This window comes from Plecotus auritus, assembly GCF_963455305.1.
Source record: "Plecotus auritus genome assembly, chromosome: 3".
Classification (NCBI taxonomy): domain Eukaryota; kingdom Metazoa; phylum Chordata; class Mammalia; order Chiroptera; family Vespertilionidae; genus Plecotus; species Plecotus auritus.
Window position 1 is genome coordinate 48,014,038 of NC_137772.1, and position 21,245 is coordinate 48,035,282.

At 39.7% G+C, this 21,245-nt stretch overlaps 1 protein-coding gene and 1 pseudogene across 3 annotated transcripts in view; one reads left to right on the plus strand and one right to left on the minus strand.

Annotated features, from left to right (window-relative positions):
- The window catches only part of GPC6 (glypican 6), a 1,157,351-nt gene that overhangs the window by 1,101,864 nt on the left and 34,242 nt on the right, over positions 1-21,245 (minus strand). The gene's annotated exons all lie outside the window — the stretch shown is intronic.
- On the plus strand, positions 17,575-18,525 carry LOC308243789 (protein N-terminal asparagine amidohydrolase-like; annotated as a pseudogene). The gene has a single exon. The product of its transcript is annotated as a protein N-terminal asparagine amidohydrolase-like (transcript).

Here is a 21,245-nt window from a genome sequence, read left to right on the forward strand (position 1 = left end):
TTAATTCTTTATTGTTAAAAGTATTACATATGTCCCCTTTTTCCCCAATGACCTCTTCTGGCCCTCGCCCACTCTTGGCCTTCACCACCCTATTGTCTGTGTCCATGGGTTATGCATATATGCATACAAGTTCTTTGGTTGATCTCTTCCCATCCACCCACCTTCCCCCGCCTTCCCTCTGAGGTTCCACAGTCTGTTCCATGCTTCTATGTCTCTGGATCTATTTTGCTCATCAATTCCTACTTGAACTTCACTCAGCCCAGACATTACTTCCTAAGGAGGTCTTTCCACACTTCCCAGACCAGGTAGAAACCCTGATAAAGGTACTAACACTATCCTCTACTTCTTGGAGGCAGCATTATTGCAGTTTATATTGGTGCATCAATTGTTTATAATTTTATTTATCTAAACCATAACCTCCCCCAGGCTCTGTTTTGTTCCAAATTGTATCTCCAGCACTTGCCATGTAGTAGGCATTCACTATTTGTCCACCAAATGGAATGAATGTCATTATATTGTTATATGTTAAAATAGTTATGAGATTTATGTATTTACTACATGGTTTTTGGAAAAATTTGAGGTTAGAAAAGTGTTAATTACACAAATGCATTATATAATGGTTTCCCGGTAATCTGACAAATATGTGAAATACAAGTGCACATATCTCCTATTACCGACATCACTGCAAGTGAATAAAGAGAATGTCAAATGACTACAATGTACATACTAAAGAATTTCATTTGTTGAGACATTTCTGCTCATAAATCCTGATAAAACTATTAAATATTCTCTGTAGCTCAGACAAAGCAGCTAACTACTGGTATAAATCTTCATAAGTCTCTAAAAGGACTTAAAGGACATAATAACCCCTATTTGTAAGACATACACATGATTTGAGGTTGGCTTAGTTTGGGTGTCCAATTAAAATTATTGCTAACCTCCACTGTGGCTGTGCCCTGAGGGACTTACTTTGGGACTCCACTCAATGGCCCTGCTATTTTCTTCCGCTGTAAAAGTACACCCTTTTAAACATAAAATCAGGCTAACTTGCTTATAAAAAAAGCACTAAACGGTATGTTTACATTTGTCATCTGCAAAGAACCTAAACTTGTTCATTACAAATGCACAAACAAAGCTAGTGAACTAACAACATCAATGCAAAAAAGTGTTGCCCTCAGAGAACATGAGCATTAATGTACAATTGTCAATCTTGATCAACCATTTCTTAGATTATCTACTGTGTGAGTCTTCCGAAAGAAATTTGAAATTGCGGGTGGGCCTTCTGCAACCTATTTGCTGAGCTATGCACTTCCTCCAATTAGTTTATGAGATTTAAGGATACCAGTTAAATATTAATCAAAGGAAAGGAAGTATCAGGGAGTGAATAAATGTAATAACAGCATCCATATTTGTCTACATTTATTAAGATATATATATATAAAGTATTAAGTAAAATACGTTTTAAAGTTTTGTATTACCTGCAGTTTGAAATTTTCCACCCTATTGATTTCTATTCCATTATCACATGTAGTTGAACAAAGACCACACATCTATTTCTCACATTTACTAAACTGCCTAACCTCTCCCTTCCAGTTTGTTACTATTTTCTTTGGTTTTTTGCAAATAATGAAAATTAACATTCCACTTATCATATCAATTCCTATCTATATATGCATTCCCCTTTGACACAGTAATCTCACTTCTAGGAATCTATTCTGAGACATATCTCCATGATTTTAATACAATGTATGCACGTTATTTATAAAAACAAATCCTGTCAGTCATTCTATAGCAATGCTTATATTTATTAGTATCTGTTAACTCCCTCACGAATTACTTACTAATAGCAGCTGATACTAGCTCAATTTCAGCAGATTAACCTATCTCATTTTCTTGATAAAACTGAGGCCATTGGTGTGAGCTTTCCCAACATTTTGTTTCCTTCCATCCCAATATCTCACATTCCTCTCTGTGTTAGCTTTTTTCTATCACACACACACACACACACACACACACACACACACACACACACACCATCATTCCTAGTTGGGGGTTGATTAGAGATAAATAAGGTTGGAAAAAATAGGCAGTGCTAAATCCTTTTTGTATCATAGTATGTCATCAATATAAAAGTTTAAAATTTAAGAATTAATTACCAAAAGAATTAAGTAGAATTTTAAGTGATTAGCTTTGTGAAAGGAGAAATGAGGATGTGGCAAACAATTTTTCTGAGTAAAATATTTGACTCTTGAAATTATGTTATAACTTTAAAATAAAAATATTCCTTCTATTTGGCAAAAACTAATCTCCCTAGTTGGTCTGTTCTCCTTATATTTAAGGAAAGAGTCCTCAGAGAAAATTGACAGAAAACTATTTTTTCGCTATAACACATTGGTAGATCTCCTGAGATGGGACAGAGGGACTCATAACCACCACTGGTCCTCTTCATCCAACACACACCTGCTTTCTTCTCCATAGATTCTAAGAGTCTCAAGAGGATATCAGAATCTGGGAGGGAAGGATGAGTGTGTTTTGTTGGAAATTTTCCCCCAAAGAATTCTGACAGATTCCCCTGAGTTACGAACTTTTACCCTATACTGAGGAAAATTTCCACAGAAAGTTCATGAGTTTGTCGCCTCAGCTCAAAGAAAAAAGGTGGCACTATTTCAAGTAGGTATTTTTGTTTCTTTCAGTCTCTTCCTCAAAAAAAAATTTTTTTTTCAAAATTCTTACCATCCTATAAAAACAATGTAAAAATATTTCTTCATTTGATTGTACATTGATTCCATTAAATAATAGCTTAAAGTTTTTTCAGAGGCTATAAAAATTTTCTAGTAAATGCTCAATTCAAAAAGCAACTTTGTAGTATTATCACTTACCCATTTCACTCAGGGTGACTATATTAGTACACATATCCTATATAATAAAGAGGTAATATGCAAATTGACCAACACTCCAACACACAAGATGGCTGCTCCCATGTGGACACAAGATGGCCACCACAAGATGGCCAGCAGGAGAGGGCAGTTGGGAGGGACCAGGCCTGCAAGGGAGGGCAGTTGGGAGGGACCAGGCCCTCAGGGGAGGGCAGTTAGGGGCAATCAGGCCGGCAGGGGAGCAGTCAGGCGTTGATCAGGCTGGCAGGGGAGTGGTTAGGGGGTGATAAGGCTGGCAGGCAGAAGCAGTTAGGGGCAATCAGGCAGGCAGGCAGGCAGGCAGGCAGGCGAGCGGTTGGGAGCCAGAAGTCCTGGATTGTGAGAAGGATCCCAGATTGGAGCGGGTGCAGGCTGGGCTGAGGGACACACACCCGCCCCCGTGCATAAATTTCATGCACCAGGCCTCTAGTTAAAGTATAAACATGAGAGGCTCTACTGGCCCTACATGCCTCACCTTCCTACCTTTCCATTCCAGTCCCAACCTAAGAGAAACATGAACTCTTTAAAGCCCACACTGTGGTAACTACTTCCAGGCAACGTGCAGAAACTCACACAGGAAATTCAGAATCAGTTCCACTGTGATGAACAAAAGTGCTCATTTGCTGCTATGTACTAAGCTAGCACTTAAAGGAAAATCACTTCCACCAAATGAAAATCATTGGGTTGCTTGCACTTTCAAATAGAAGTGTAAACCTGAGGGAAAGAGGAGAACAGTCGTCATGCAGAACACAAGAACCTGCAGGGTGAGAGGAGGCTCGAGACAGAATGAGACCATGACAAAGACCACTAATACCCTGTTCCGTTTTTTTGAAGGGCAGCATTCCTACAACCTCACCTACTATAGTTCCTGGAGTAACTACTATACAAAAGGGTCAATGTTTTGACCCACTAATAGGAGCAACCTTGAAGAATGATGACTGGGAAACCACATAGGGAGTCCCCAAGAAATGACATCTGATCACTCCCCGGTTTGGTGGTGAGAAGAGAACAGCAAACAAGAAATACTCTCTGAGTAAAGAACTGAACATGGATAACTTTGTAGGAATGAGGTAGCAGAGCAGATAAATTACTGGGCTAACCACATAGAAAATCACATTAATCATCAAGAGTTACCAGATTTTGCCCTAACTGGTTTGGCTCAGTGGATAGAGCGTCGGCCTGCGGACTGAAAGGTCCCGGGTTCGATTCCGGTCAAGGGCATGTACTTTGGTTGTGGGCACATCCCCAGTAGGAGGTGTGCAGGAGGCAGCTGATCGATGTTTCTCTCTCATCAATGTTTCTAACTCTCTATCCCTCTCCCTTCCTCTCTGTAAAAAATCAATAAAATATATTTAAAAAAAAAGAATTACCAGATTTCTTATCATTCCTTCTGAACAGTTAGGCTGCTTCCTTTTGTATACCTGAACTTATGTTGAAAATAAACTTTTCATTCATTGTTGAAAGCCTGACCTATGGTTTGCCAGTTCACACTTCAATGTTTAGGTATGAAGGTTGTACTAGGGGCTTAAGATGGCTTTAACTATTAGATACCCACAGGAAAAGAAAAAAGTAGAATGTTTTTTAACACAGGATCATGAGCAATCCCTTATAGTATGAAATTTTGAGAAGCACTTTGCAATTCCTTTTTGTTTTTAGTCCTCAGCTAAGAAAATGTTTTACTGATTTTTAGAGAGAAAGAAAGGGATGGGGGAGGGAGACAGAGAGAGGAGAGAGAGATATTAATCAGTTACCTCCCTCATGTGCCCTGATCAAGAATTGAATCTGAAACCTTTTGGTTTACATGACAACACTCCAACCAACTGAGCTACCCAGATAGGGCACAATTCCTTACTTTTTTCTTTCAAGTTTATGAGTATCCTAATGACATTGGTGTCAAGAAATAAATGCAGAATGTACACAATACAATATTATTTTTTGTTTGTTTGGTTTTGGTCTACACACTGAACATCAGAATTTTCTAAGTCCATGGTTTCAAAATAGCTGCATGTTGTAGTTTTTCACTTAAAGTACTTTCTGGGCAAACTAATCTCAGTAGTTAGTGTATTGATATTTAACACTGAGCAATTAAACTAAATATTTTCGCTTATTTCTTATGTTTTAATAATTGCTTTCAATTAGAAGGGAACATTTATTCTCCTTTCAAAACATCAACCTATTTTCCAGATAAGCATCATGCTAGCTTTCTAAGCTGTCTTCCTTTCCACATAGTAAGAGAGAAAGTGATGTGGTATATTTTGGAGCCCAAATCCTGTTCTCACTACTTACCAGCTGTATGACCTTAGGTAGATTGCACAGCTTTCCTGGAGTCCTTACTGTAAAATGAAAGTGAGAACATCTGCCTTAGAGAATTTGCTGGGCACACATGTAGACCATTCTTTGCTGGGCATTCCCTTCTTGGGCTCATCTGGGTTTTGGTAGTGACTGAGTGGGTTACAGTGTAGCCGCTACACCATGATAATCATTCATCACAATATGAAAACCCCAGACTTCAACATATACATATATATACCATGTACACAGATGGATACATCATATTCAAAAGCAATATATCTATGCCTGATGCAAAAATTCCAAAAAAAAAAAAGAGAAGTTGGGGGATAAACAATATATAATGTGAGATGTCAACATTCTTCACTTTCTTTACTTTGCATCTTTCTAAAAACTCTCAAAGCTTTGTTGACCAGTTATATTATTTGGCCCTGGTTTAAAAAAAAAAAATTACCTGTGGGTAGCCCTAGCCGGCATGGCTCAATGGTTGACATCAGCCTGCACACCACAGAATCATGGGTTCAATTCTGATCATGGGGATGTATCTGGGTTGCAGGTCCAATCCCGGCCCCAGGTCAGGGCATGTGTGTGAGGCAACCAATCTCTGTGTCTCTGTCACATCGATGTTTCTCTCTCTCTCTCCCCTACGCCCTGCCCTTCCACTCTCTATTTAAATAAATAAATAAATAAATAAATAAATAAATACCAATGGGAAAAATATCTTCATTCCTTGTGTGAGGATTAAAAATAATTTTTTTAAATGTGGGTGAAAAAATCTACAGAAAAGATGAAAGCCATATACATACAGAGAATAGTATGTTTGCAAAGTTAAGTTTCCTTAGAGAATTAACATAGGTCTATGCCTCTTCTTGGCATCAGGAACAGGAAGTGGGAAACTTTCTTCACACTTTCTAGCGAGAAATCTTTGTTCTGATCCTCCCACAAGTGAGCCTGAGGACACTGGAAGATGCTAACCTTGTGCAGAAATCTCACTGCAGACCCGCCTTAGGGGAACCACAGCAAAACCAGGGATGCCTTTAATCACTGACTGGCACTACTCTCTAAAGCAGGTCCCCTGGCACATTTCAGACTTAAGCAGGTATCATCATACTTCTCAACTCTTGCATCAGGCTAGGCATTTGCCACAATATTGGTACATTCAACCAATTTATGCCTATTGTTGTGAGATTTACACAGATAATTGAAAACCAAACAATCCATTTAAGGTGCTATGATAGAACTTTTGAGGTACAAACCTCAAAACAAAAACTGGAATTTAAAATAAGCCAAGTTTTTATTTCCTTTACTTTCTATCTCTGAAGAAATGTAAAGTACCTGAACAAATCCTTTCTACTCCTCCCACATCAGGAAATGGAGTTTTATCATATTGATTTTAAAGATAAGAAGAGAGATGAGCTACCCATTGCCCTGCCTTGCTCTATATTTTCAAACAAGACATTGAAAACCTCACACTTTCCTAATTCTTTATACTAAACAGCACTTTTCAAATTATGCATAATAGAATGTCAGTGTCCATCAAAAGATAATTGGTATTAGTAAAAAGACAGTTCTGCAATCAAGTAAATATAGGAAATGATGAATACAAGGTTAAAGAAGCTATTTTAAGGCCAGATCTCAACGTGTCTTTCACAGGCAAATGGTCACGACAAATGGCCACCTAGAAGGTGACTAGAGTACAGCATTTCCAAACCCATTGGACAGATCTTAAACTATCTCTTCTTATCTTAAAGAATCGCTGAGGAACTACTGCTCCAGATCAGTAGTTCTCAAAGTGTGGTACCCCAGCCTAGAGCATCAGCATCACCTGGGAACTTGTTCAAGATGCAAGTCAGCAGGTTTCTTTCCAAACCTACGAATTCAGCAGCCCTGGGGGTTTGGTCCAGTAATGGGTATAAAGAAGCTCTACAGGTGCTTCTCTTTTCTCTCTCTCTATAGTGATTTTATTTATTTTTACTGTTGAAAGTATTAGATATCTCCCTCTTTTTTCCTCCCAATGACCTTCCTCCTCCCACTCCTGCCCCACCTAAGGCCTTCACCACACTATTGTCTATGTCCATAGGTAATGCATATATGCATACAAGTTCTTTAGTTAATCTCTTCCCTCCCTTCCCTCTGAGTATTGTCAGTCTGTTCCACGCTTCCATGTCTCTGGATCTATTTTGTCAGTTTATTTTATTCATTAGATTCCATATATAAGTGAGATAATGTGATACTTGTCTTTCTCTGGCTGGCTTATTTCAGTTAGCATAAAACTCTCCAGGTCCCTCCATGCTGACTCAGAGGGTAAGAGATCCTTCTTTTTCACAGCTTCATAGTATTCCATGGTGTGACTGCACCACAGCTTTTTTATCCACTCATCTGCTGATGGGCACTTGGGCTGTTTCCAGATCAGAGCTATTGCAAATAAAGCAGCCCTACAGGTGATTCTGACACATACTGGAGTTTGAGAACCACTGACCCAGCTGAACCATTCTCTGCAAATGTGAAAACATGATTTCTGCAATTATCTTGGAAAATCAAGGGTTTTCAAATTAAAGTTGATCTTTAGTAATAGGCAGTTTTGAAGATGTAACATATTTCTTCTTTCCTTATATATAAATCTACTTTGATTTAGAAAAGCACTTACTGCTTTACAAATTATATATGATTTTTTATTCATGTTCTCATTACTTAACTACTTACTATTTACTCTTAGCAAGGCAATGTTCCTAATGCTTATTCAAGAAAATATATATCTGGTTTTCTTGCATATGAATGAGAATGAAAATATATCACTTTTTATTACATGATCCAGATTTCCTATGTGACTTTGATAGACATAAATAAAAGCAGAATTAAAAAGTAATGTGGCAATATGTTTCAAAAGTATTTGTTTATGAAGTATTAAACTATTAAAATTTATAGAAATAAAATGTTAAATGGAGGGAAAACTAGTTTTTAAAGGGCATAGAGTTTGAAATTTGCAAGATAAATAATGTCTACAGGGCTGTTGCACACAATGTAAATATACAGCTGAAATGTACATTTAAAAACACTTAAGACGGTCAATTTAATATTATGTGATTATAACCACAATTAAAAATAAAACAAAATTTTTTAAATATTTTTTTTTCTTCAGCTCATATGGTGAAACTGAACCACTGCAACTCTTTTAACTGTTAGAAACATTATTACACTATCAATATGCTCTACCCAAGAACTATGGTATTGAAGGAAAAGATATTTTAATTCATTGGGACATAATATACAATTATTTTCAAAATAAGAAGTTTGATTAAAAAGTGAAGAGCACAACATTGAGGGGCCAAACTCTGATTTTATGCTAGAAAAGCAAACTTTAAAATCCTTAATATGAATAAAAGAAACATTCCCTGGTCTAAATTTATTCCATAAGCTTCTACTGAGTTCTAGGCACTGAGCTTGCCAATAGCCGGCGAGACAAAGGCAATAGATATATTATTCTCCTGCCCTTAGCAAGCTGATAATGCATTGGAAAGATACAGAGATTTGAAGATGGCAGCATAGGTAAGTGCCTGTACTCGCTGCCTCTCACAACCACATCAAAATTACAACTAAAATACAGAACAACCGTCATCCAGAACCACTGGAAAGCTAGCTGAACGGAAGTCCTACAACTAGAGAAGTCAAGAAGAAAGCACATTAAGACTGGTAGGAGGTGCGACGCGAGGAACGGGCTGGTCTGACACCCATGTGTGCTGCTTTTTTAATCAGGATGGAGTTCATCTCTGCAGAGGCCACCCGGAAAAGCAAGGGGTCCCAGCCCCACACCAGACTCCCAGCCCAGGATCCCAGAGCCGAGAAAAGAAGTAAGAACTGGGGGCTGTAAAAACCAGTGCAGATTGGGGCTCAGGGAGACACAGGCTGCTGAGACCCAGCTGTTCCTCTTAAAAGGCCAGCACCACGAACTGAACTTACAAGGTTCCGCTTCCTCTGAGATCTAATGCCAGAGTAAGACACATAGGAGGAAGAGCTGGATTGTCTGGGATCAGGGCAGGAACTCAGGGGGTGGCTTTCTCCCAAAAGAAGGTGCTCCCAGGGATCATTGTTCCTATGCTGGTACCTCCCTGGTCCCAGAGCTGACTGGTAGCTATTTCTGTTTGCTCTACCCAGGTGATGGCCTAAAACTCCACCTCATCCAATTTATAACCCCACCCCAGCTATGTGTAACAGCTTTTGCATATGAATGGCCTGTCCTTGCTCAGGCTAAAATCTCTCAAACAAGCTGCAGCTGGGTCAGGGAGCCCCAAACCTATCAATAAAAGTGCCAAGACCCAGCACCAGCACCAGCCTGCCTTGCTTCACAGCTGGGCCTCTTCTGGGCACTTCCAAACCTGATACAAAGAGGAGGAATCTGCAGATCTCTCTGTAGCTCCTGCTGGGTGGCCCCAGACAGTGGCTGACTTTGTACCTCCCTGGAGACCCAAGAGCCAGTGTACCCAGTGATCAGTGTCAGACCATACCAGATTACAACTCTTCACATCCATAAGCGACACACTCAAGCGGCAGACTCAGTGAGCACCAAAGCCCCACTGAAGTAAGTCCTGCTCCATAGGGGGTCTCCTACACAGCATCTCTCCCACTGTAGTTGCAGCTGGTCCTCACAGCCAATTGGCCCGGAGGTCAATTCCTCCCAGTGACACCAACAGCAATCAAGTCTCAACTACAACAAGACTGTGCTCAAAGCCCACAAAGGTGTGCACCTAGAGTGCCCAGCTCAGGTGACTGGGGAGGCTGAGCCACTGGGCCCTATAGAACACCTACTACACAAGGCCACTCTACCAACTCAAGGAGACATAGCAGCTCTACCCAATACATAGAAACAAACACAGAGAAGAAGCCAAAATGTGGAGACAAAGAAACATGTCAGAAATAGAAGAAAGCAAACTACTGGATATAGAGTTCAAAACCATGGTTATAAGTTATTCAAGAACCTTCTAGAAACCTCAAAAAAAATGGAAAAGGACCAGTCAGAAATTAAGCATGCACTGACTGAAATAAAGAATAATATATTGGGATTCAACAGTAGAGTAGAGGATTCTGAGACTCAAAACAATGATTTGAAATATGAGGAAGCAAAAAAACACCCAACCAGAAGAGCAAAATGAAAAAAGAATCCAAAAATAATAATCTCAACAATAAAGACTAGAAAAAAAAAATACTTACAAAAAATATTCACAAAAAATTCCCCAAATAAACCCCACATAGTTGAATAGTTACTCTTCTAAAAAAATGGTAAAAGACAATAATAAATTTGAATGTTTGTCAATATATGCTTTCATAGTATAGCTAAAACTCATTTTTCAGATTCTAGGAATCTCTGAACATTTCAAGATCAAGCTCAGGTTGGAATTTGAGGAATTGGACCATAATAAAGACACCTTGGTTTGGTCTGAATAAACAAGATTTTTGAGAAGCGAAAGCATTTATTATAAGCTTTTAATGCCTCCCATTTAATCTCACATTTCTCTACCAGCATTCACCATTTGTCTGTATAGTGCCTGACAGTTTATAAAGCACTTTCCTTGGCTTTACTGCACTTGATCCTTACAACTCTTAATTAGGTTGGCAGATATTATCTCCATCATTTTATAGATAAGATGCTGAAACAGCGGGAGATGAAGGGACTCACTAATGGTCGCCAGGCTATTACCTACAGAACCGGCACTAAAACACTGGCCCTATTTTTCACCACCCCAGTTTATTTGTGAATGCCTTCTCTCATGGTAAAATTATGAGGCAACCTTTGCAAAGTAGCATAATTTAAACAATAATTAACAAAACAAATCATGTCCTTAAGAGTTGGCCCAGGGCTACAGGAGATGTCCTGGGGAGAGATTTTTGAGGAAAAATCTCCCCCTCTCAAGTTCTCTTCTCTCTGGCCACAGAGCCATGTTGCAACACCACACCTGGTATATGAGTGAGTATTTTAGAAGCACTGATTAATATCTTTATTGCCTTTAAAAATGTTGAAGTGAGGGATGTTATTAGTATGAGGCAGAATATATAAGGGAATACAATATAAATCCTTCCTTGCAAGCCACCTAAGAAATTAGCAGGAAAAAAAAAAATGGTGGTGGGGGGGGCAGGGTTAGCTGGAAAGAAATAAGGAACACCTGCCCAAAATATTCCCAAGTGGACACTGGGCTATTAATTATGGTAGAATCCCTGCCCAGAGATTGAGGCTTTCACCAGGCCTCTGGCCCCAGGTACTCACAAAGGAAGGGATAAAGAGCTGGTAGCAAGCCATCTCATGCTGGCTCCATGGATGCTGTCCAGCCCTGAGCTCCATGAGCTGCCCATCCCCCCTCCGCAGACGCCTCTACAGACGAGTCTAAACACCTAAGTATTTCTGTGGCCACAGGGCACTTCTAGGAGATTCTCATCCTGTGACAGCCCCTCCCATAATCAACCCCCAGTATGTGCACACACACACACACACACACACACACACACACACAGAGGATTGTTTTCTAAGTTCAAGTCTAAAGTGTAAAGATCATCAATAAAATTGCTGGTGAAAAGGCCAAAGCTTCAGGCATTTTGTAAGTTGTATGTTCCTGACAAACCTCAAGGTAAAAGGTCTCTTACATCTAAGGTAAAAAGGACCCTAGTTAGTGTATTTGACTTGTTCACAACCCAAAATGAGGAAACTTAAGCACAGAGTTCATTCAGTCTGAAGCCAGGGAGAACCTTGACAATTTACTTCCTCATCTTTCCTCAGCTGGGGCTCCAGGACCATCCTTAATTCTTGCTTGGCTAAAAGGTAAATGTTTTCATCTTGGTCATTACAAATAAACCAAAGTACTTAAAAAATGTCCTAGCTGTTGCAGGATGGATTGTATCCCCTAGCCTCCCACCCCCACCCCCCAAAAAAGCTCATACATTGAGGCCCTAACCCCTAGTACCTCAGAATGTGACTACATTTAGAGATAGGACCTTTAAAGAAGTTATTAAGTTAAAATGAGGCTAGTAGGGAGGGACCTGATCCAATGACTGGACACACAAAGATACCAGGGATACATGGCACACACACACACACACACACACACACACACAAAAAAAAAAAAAAAAAAAAAAAAAAAACACGAGACGATGTGAGTGAGGACACAGCGAGAAGGTGGGCATCTACAAAGTAAAAGAGAGAGGCCTTAGAAGAAACCGAACCTGCCCACACCTTGATCTTGGACTTCCAGCCTCCGGATCTATGAGAAAATAATATTTCTGTTGCTTACACCACCCAGTCCATGGTTTTGTTATGGCAGGGCTAGCTAACTAATATAATACACTAACTGACTCCTGTGCTTCATTTATATCATGTTTGAGGTCTGTTGATTTCTCCTTTGCTATCTAGTCTGTGTTCTAAAGAATGAAGCTCTTCTCATTTCTATGCCTCATAAAACTGAGCAATGTTTAAAACAAAGGATCCTTTTATACATGTTGCAAACGTGCACATACTAGGATCAATGACAAAAGAAACATTTCATATACCCAATTAAGGTCTTAAATGAAACATTTTTAGAAAAAATAACCATTAAGAACTTGAAAACAGTCTTCCCCCGATGAGATGAAAAGAGTTTCAACGTAATACTGCATCTGTTTGCAACATGTCAGAGTTGGCAGACAGGTTAGTCTATAATCAGAAGAGGCTTTCAGTTCTGAAACAGGACTTGTAATATTCCTCAGTATTTTGCCTGATTAAGTGCTTAAATTCACAAGGCTTGAACAATCAAAATTTTTGACTATGTGAGCTCCTGATTAACTTCCCAGGTATCTAACCCAAACCCTCACTAATTCCCTTAGTCAATATACTGTCTGAGATAAGACTGTACACTGTGATACAATATTAGTATGTTAAAGTACTCTGTAAACATGGAAGATTGTCAAATCAAAATTAGAATTAGTTGCTTTACAAATATTAATTTCCATTAACATTTATTCAGGAAATTTCAAAAACAATAAGTATCTATTTATTTATTAAAGAGACATTTTATACATTAAATCTATATTTATAGAATAAAGCTGCAGACCACATGTAAGCAAAAATTTGCCAATAAACTACGTTGAAATATCCGAGATCAGATTCTACGTGTTCATAGTTTTCAAATGAAAATAGTTTTCTTCTAGGGATTTGCTTGTAATATTTTATTTTCGGGCTCCTAACAAAATGCCTAGAACATGGTAAGCACTCAATGTGTATAGTTGAATATATAAATGAATATATTCATACTATAAATATTTTAGAATAAAATCTCCATGTGGCATAGAATCGTGTCCCCCTTTAGAATTCAATCATCAGAGCACAGACTTCTATATTTTGATACTAAAAGTATTATTTTTATACTTATATTAACATGGCACATAAGAAAGACATAATTTTTATAATTTCCAGAATGAATCTACCACATTCCCCCAAATTATAGCACATTACTCATTTGTTTATGTGGCACTGCTCATCAACATGAATTCCTTAGAAAAATGGCATAGTTCATGTTTAGTAAATATTGGTTAGATGAATGAATAAATGCCTAGGTGAATAATTTTACAACTACCTCAAATTTTCAAATTTCTTAAACAGAAGCTGTGTGAGGTCTTCACTCATTCCCCTTGGGGGAAAAAAAAAAGAGGAAATCAGTCTCTTGGTCTTGAAGGAAATATTATGAACAGAAATCCAAAGTACATAAAACTTTGTGACAAATAGTAAAATCCTGACATTTAAAATACTTCTTAACTCTTAGGCAAATGAATTCTATCAGCTTAGCAGCAAGGGATTCTATGAGTCTGTTGTTAGATATAAAATATTACTCATGGGTTATATATTCAACGTTTCTTAATATCACTCTTAAAGTGCAATTCTGTTTACCTAGATACGATTCAGACTATATTTTTGTAAAAATAATTTGGCCTAAATTTCAGAGAGAACTAAATGTTTTTTCCTAGCCACAAAGAGACAATTTGCCTTTCCAGGGTACAGTTATTTCACATTGGCTTTACAAGTTGTATTTCAGGTCATAGCTTTGTGGGTAGAGCATTTTGCCAGTTCCTTAAGCACTGCCTATCTTTCCTCTGTCCTTACATTTTAATGGGAATAAAGCCTACCACCTGTCTTTTTCTGGATAATCAGGTCACAGCTTTCCAAACTCTAACACAAAGGAGCATAATTCTGTTTCTGCAGCTTATTAACAGGAGTGTTCCTTAACTGCTGATATCTAACATGGAAATAAAGTTGGATAAGTGTATGGGTATGCATAGGCATTGAAGATCTGGATTCTGCGGTCCACTGTCTATTCAGGAATTCTCAGCTGTTGTCAGTGATAAAACAGATGAATATTTATAACCTCACTTATAGAATCATTCACAGACATTATATCCAAATAAGACCAGAATAAATTGTTGGAGCTCCACTATGATAACTTACATGAATTATTTAAGAATCTTCACAACCTGGATTGTTGTATTTCACCAATCCATATTTTGAAAAACTTATAAACACTATAATTCCATTCTAATCACATCATTCAAACATTTTCATACCTATATTTACACATATCTATATAGAGAGAGACAATGAATCACCTGATTCTTCAATTACCTCTTAAAATTCACTGCTCAAAATCATTCACATTCATTGTTCTATAAAATATTTCTCAAATTGTTGGAATTTTTAAAAAGAAATTTCAAAGGTAATATAAATTCATATGTTATGGTTAAACACCCACCCAGTTTTAATATTCTTTATCTTATTCATTTGATAAATGTATCACTTAAAGACAACTACATGTTCTCAAAGCTATTAAAATTACAGATTAACTATAATTATTGCATCACTCTAGTCACACTTCCAAATTCAAAACTAAGATGCTCCAAAGTGGCCTGGTTTATATTACCCAATTTACCTCATTACCATCTGAAGAGTTGAGTTATTATTAATTTCTTTAATATAACTAAAAAAAATGAATCCTATTTTGATATTCAATAAGTTACTGTAATCCTTTCAGTACAAAATAAATTTGATTTCAGAATTTATAAAACTTAAGAAGGAATGTCTTTTAATTAGTTATATTAAATACAAGTAACTAAAAGAGTCAATTATTGGTCTTCTTTGGTAGTTGAGAAGTCCTGGTTCTTTAATCAGAAAAGCACCATTACTAAATTTTAACAGTTTGTTAAGGAAAATTAGTTATTTTCCCACCAGTATTACTAGTTTCAATCCTATATAATAAAAGCCTAATAAGCAAAGTGTCCTGTCATCCGGTGACCAGTCGACTGTTCAACCAATCAAAGCATAATTGTGCTAATGATATGCTAAGACTGCTCAAGCACTCGCTATGAGGAGCACTGACTACCAGGGGGCAGACAGTGGACTGGTCGACCCGTAGCTATGTCGTGCACTGACCACCAGGGGGCAGACCCTCTGACAGGTAGGTTAGCTTGCTGCTGGGGTCCAGCTGATCAGGACTGGGCAAAAGGGGCCGGACTTGCCCTGGATCCTTCCCGCGCTCCCTCCCCAGCCCCAGTCATGCACTGGTGGGGTCCCTCAGCCTGGCCTGAGCCCTCTCGCAATCCGGGATCCCTCAGGGGATGTGGAGAGCCAGTTTTGGCCAGATCCCACAAGCCACTCCCCTCAGGAGGGCGCCAGATGCAGGGCTCACAGCTGGTGAGCACTACTGCAGCAGTGTGAGCCTCTCCCGAATGGGACTGATTGGGCGCGAGCCTGTGGAAGGCGCAGTGAGGTCAGGATGAGCAGGAGCAGCAGGTAGGAGCTGCAGGCAGCATTGGACCCGCAGGCCGCCTCAAGGGACCCCACCTGTACACGAATTCATGCACCAGGTCTCTAGTCCTATCTAATAAAAGAGTGATATGCAAATTAACCATCACTCCACTACACCCACAAGCCACACCCACAAGCCATGCCCACCAGCCAATCAGGAGTGAATATGCAAATAAACCCAACCAAGATGGCTACTGGCCACAGAAAGCAGGAGGGAGGCTTGGGTTTCCCCGGCAATGGAGGAAGCCAAGCTTTCCGCATGCCCTTGCTGGCCTTGGCCTCCCCTCAAGGCTACAAAGTTTCAATGATAGAAGATACATAAACCCAAACAGAAATGGCGGCAGCCACGGAGCTGGAAAGAGCAGGAGGCTAGGGTTGCCCCTGGTGATGCAAGAAGCCAAGCTTTCCGCACACCCTGGCCGGCCCAGGCCTTGCTTAAGGCTACAAAGTTTCAATTATAGAAGATACATAAATCCCCCCAAAAATGGCTGCAGCCACAGAGCAAGCAGAAGGCTTAGCTCCGCTCCAGGATACGAAGTTTCAATTGTACAAGATAAATAAGCCCCAGATACCAGGGCCTCCGCTTGGGTCGCCAGAGGGCGTGGCCGGCCTGCAAACCACCACAGGCCCCTCGCCCAGGCTGCCCCACGCCCCAAGGGAACCCCCACCCTGATCCAGGACACCCTTCAGGGCAACCCAGCTGGCCCCCTCCAGTGCACCAGGCCTCTATCCTATCTAATAAAAGAGTAATATGCAGATTGACCATCACTCCAACACACAAGATGGCTGCCTCCATATGGACACAAGATCCTGCCCCCATGTGGACACAAGATGGCCACCACAAGATGGCCAGCAAAGGAGGGCAGTTGTGGGCGATCAGGCCAGCAGGGGAGGACAGTTGGGAGGGACCAGGCCTGCAGGGGAGGGCAGTTAGTGGTGACCAGGCCTGCAGGGGAGGGCAGTTAAGGGCAAACAGGCTGGCAGGGCATTGGTTAGGGGGTGATCAGGCTGGCAGGCAGAAGTGGTTAGGGGCAATCAGGAAGGCAGGCAGGCTAGCAGTTGGGAGCCAGCAGTCCTGGGTTGTGAGAGGGATGTCCGACTGCCCGTGGGATCGTGCTTAAACGGGCAGTCGGACATCCCTCGAGGGGTTCCAGATTGGAGAGGGTGCAGGCTGGGCTGAGGGACACCCCCCTCCCCCGTGCACGAATTTCGTGCACCGGGCCTCTAGTTTAACAATAAAATATCACTCAGAATACTTAAAAAGAAGAGATATTTCATTCATATTTATTTCCAAAGGATATGATAGTCTATGCAAAATTAACTTTCATATCTAACAATAAGATTCTCAGATTCACTCAAGCTAAAAGAAAAAAAATAATAAACATTTAAATAACTCATTTTATCGATCTTCCTTAAAAACCCTAACTATGGTCATATTGCTCACTTATGTTGGCCTATTTCCGGTCATATGTTTTACTTTCAGATCTGTGTGTAAGTTACATACACCACAGCTGGGGAGACCGCCACCTTCCTGGGCCTGCCCGAGCAGCCACCTCCGAGATGCTGCTGCTGGTCCAGAGGCTCCCAGTACGGTGCCTCAGGCCACCCAGGATTTTGTCCAAGCCCACCTGCTTCTGGAGGAAAGAGCAAGTCTTCTCAGAGGTCAGTCTGTTCAACAAGTGGGATCCCAGGGCCTTCTGTATGTTCAGCAAAGAGAGCTTGCAGTGACCTCCCCAAAGGATAGCTCCTTCTTCATTTTGGGTTCTGATGATGCCACCACCTGTGGCATTGTGGTGCTGAGGCACACGGGTAATGGGGCTCCCTGCTTGACACACTGTGATGGAACCAACCCCAAAGCTGAGGTTCTCTTGATCATGAACTCCATAAAATCCTTTCTGGGCATGCTCAGTGTAGAAGGCTGGAAGTGCACCTGGTCGGCGGCTTCAGTGAGGATGGGCAGTTGTCACAAAAACTTACTCATCAACTTCTTAGTGAATTTGACAGACAAGATGATGACATTCACTTAGTGACATTATGTGTGACAGAATTAAATGACCGGGAAGAAAATAAAAACCACTTTCCAATAATTTATGGAATTGCTGTCAACACGAAAACTACGGAGATTTGCAGAGCCTCCTTCCAAGATTGGGTCTGGAGGAGGAGCTGCGAGCTGCACCAGCTTTAACAGGAGGACCAAGGATTCGCGTTTACACTGCAAAGACAGGACAACAACATATAGGACTGTATTCCTCGATGCCATTTCCATATATGGATTTTGGGTTGCAGCAAGAAATACTAGAGAACAGTCCCACTTCACCTCTGGCTGAACCTCCCCCAACCCCAACACCCCAACACCACCACTTTGCTGAATTTATTAGATCTACCTTGATGTATTTTTAAACAACTAACCATCTCTAACAAACACACTATTTCCTGGACATAAAGCTCTAGTCTACAACAAAAAAAGAAGAAGATGGCTTATGGAAAAAGATCTCTTTTCCAGGAAGCTGAAAATGGGAATTACAAAAGAATGCAACCTTAAAAAAAAAAAAAAAGAATGCAACCTTTGGGAATGACAGAGGCTACTGGTGGGGGTTGGAGAGAATGTGAATTTGGAATCTAGATCTGGTGAGTCTTAGTGTCTTTCAAATGACTTTCAATAAAAATCTTACTTTGGCAAAAAAAAGTGTTTACATACACTCTGAAGCTATATTTGATGTATATCAAGCCTCCATTTTATCAACTGTTTTAGGAATTATCTAGATTATCAGTTTTATATTAGAGATTTCTGAATGCTTTTACCTTAAGCCCTAGCTGTTTCAGGAAAAGAAAGTTATTATGTGGTGTTTTCCAGATAATACTTGTAGGAGATGTCAATCAAGACAGGGAGACAAACAGATTTTGGATCATTAAATCAATTTTAAGTAATTTAATTGATTTAAAAATTGAGTGGAACCAAAGATAATGTAGAGAGATTCAAGGTCAACACTTGAGTATAACTTTTTTCTTGTAGCTCTAAGGTGTCCTGTGGAGACACTTCTGTTCAAATAACACTCCAGGCCTCTCTTGCCCCCTGGCTACCTAGGGAAGGAGGAACTATTATCAGAACAAGTGAATGATGGAGAAACAATCAAGCTTGCAATACAAACTCTCCCTTTTTTCTTCAGTGAATTCACTTTCTGTTTGCTTTTTGCCCAAAGGAAAAACAGTAGAGGCCTCCGGCTGTCCAGATGTGCCATTAACTACGAGTGCAAGTCTATTAAATCCTGCTGGGAATTGGCAGCAAGCCCTTTCGACCTAAGATCTAAATGCAGATCTACATCAGTTTTAATCTCCATTTGTTACTTTAATCTCCATTTATCAGTCTTCTCTATACTGTTTCTCATTTGGTCTCAAACTCTGGAAGCAAAGGAAAAGGAGTGTTAGTGTTGACTCTCTAAAATCACCCAAAATATATAATATATAAGACACCAGGGGTGGGGGGAGGGATATATACTGGGATTTTACTCCCTTTTGAAGGAAATAAACACAAAAATAAAGCTTAGAAGATAACAATTATAAAAATGTATGGAGCTGGGAAATGCAGAAAGAGGTTCTAGATAAGAAATCCTGAAAGGACTTCAGGGGGAAGTTTAAATAGAACTTGAAGGTGTTTTGCTTTTAAAAAGCAATTTACAGAGAAGAGGAAGGGGAAAACATTACAGATCTACAGAAATAAGATGATTTTTAATTCTTTGTTAAGTGGGGAAAAGAAACAAGTACATTGCTTCACAATGCACACTATCTAATCTCCAGTTGTAAAGGTGACCTACATATCTATAAAGATACACATATAATATTGTGCATGCATGTATCCACATGTGCAAACCAACCCTCAGGAAAAGCTCTGGTGGGAAACATTGAGAGAAGAGGCATGAGATCACGGGTGGCTGTGGTGACTTGTAACATTTACTCAAACCTCTGGTGTTAGAATATGTACAACACACAGTGGGCATGTGTTCATGCACTACTTATTTAATGGGGAAAAAAGAGAGAAAAGAAGGAAGAAGCAGAAGGGAGGCAGGGAGGGGAAATTGCAATGAGAAACACATGACAATAGAATTACACAAGCCTTAATTTACTTCTTTATTTAGAAGCTACTCTAGGACTGTAAAATGTCAATGGGACATTTTTATGACAATCAATATTCATTATATTGATAAGTACAAAAGCAGAAATCAATACTCAAATTTTCAACTGATAGAATGAGAAATAAATGTCATGTGCATGCTCTTTTCTAAAATTATAGGCTTTATATGTCTGTCTTAATAAATCAAAATTTAATTTTATTGTCTTTTCACCAATAGAACCCTGGTTAAATCAATACTGTATCAGATTATTTCCTAATCCGTGACATTCCTCCAATTATTCATCAAGTACACAATCACTCCGAAAATAATATTGCTAACAAAAAGCAACTTCTCTCTAGGATAGAATATATAATTCCAAACCTATCTACAACCCACTCCTTGTCTCTTTTAGTGATAAAAAAAAATAACTTATTCCATACATTTTGTAGATTTAATAATCTTATCTGTTTCAACTAAATTAGATTATGATGACTATTACAAGTGCTCCCCAAAAGGACATTAGAAGGAGGAAGAAAACAGGCTCCAACCTTGGCAAAGAGTTCAAGGCAGGCTTCCTGAGGACATGAAACTTGAGCTAACTAGTGAAGGATGTACCAGAGGTCATTTGTTGAAGGGCAAGCATGCAGAGATGAGAGCTGGTGGGTCTCACTTACCTGACTTCTGGTCAGTGTACTGGGAGTGGAGATTATTACACAATGAGGGGATTACAATTCATGTTAAGCAAGTACATCTTCTTTCTACATGCAGGGGAAGATATTGCAGTGCTTGAACCAGGGAAGTTTCATTTTGAAAAGACTTTTCTGGCTTCAATTAGCCAGTCCCGCCCATGCAACTTCTTGAATGCAGGTAGCTTCCAAATAAGACTGACTTGGCTGAAGCAAATGGCATGGACACAAAGATAACCAAAATGCTTAGAGGGACGCTCCACTGCTCTCAGTCACCCAGAATTGGTCTTTATGTAGCCAGAAATGCAGTATCCATCACTTCATTCCCACCACATTCCTTGCATGTGCAGAAAGCATACTTGCCTGTTCATTTTTATATACCCAGGCACCTAAAGTATTGTCTGGCATATTGTAGATTTCCTCAATGCCTGAAGAC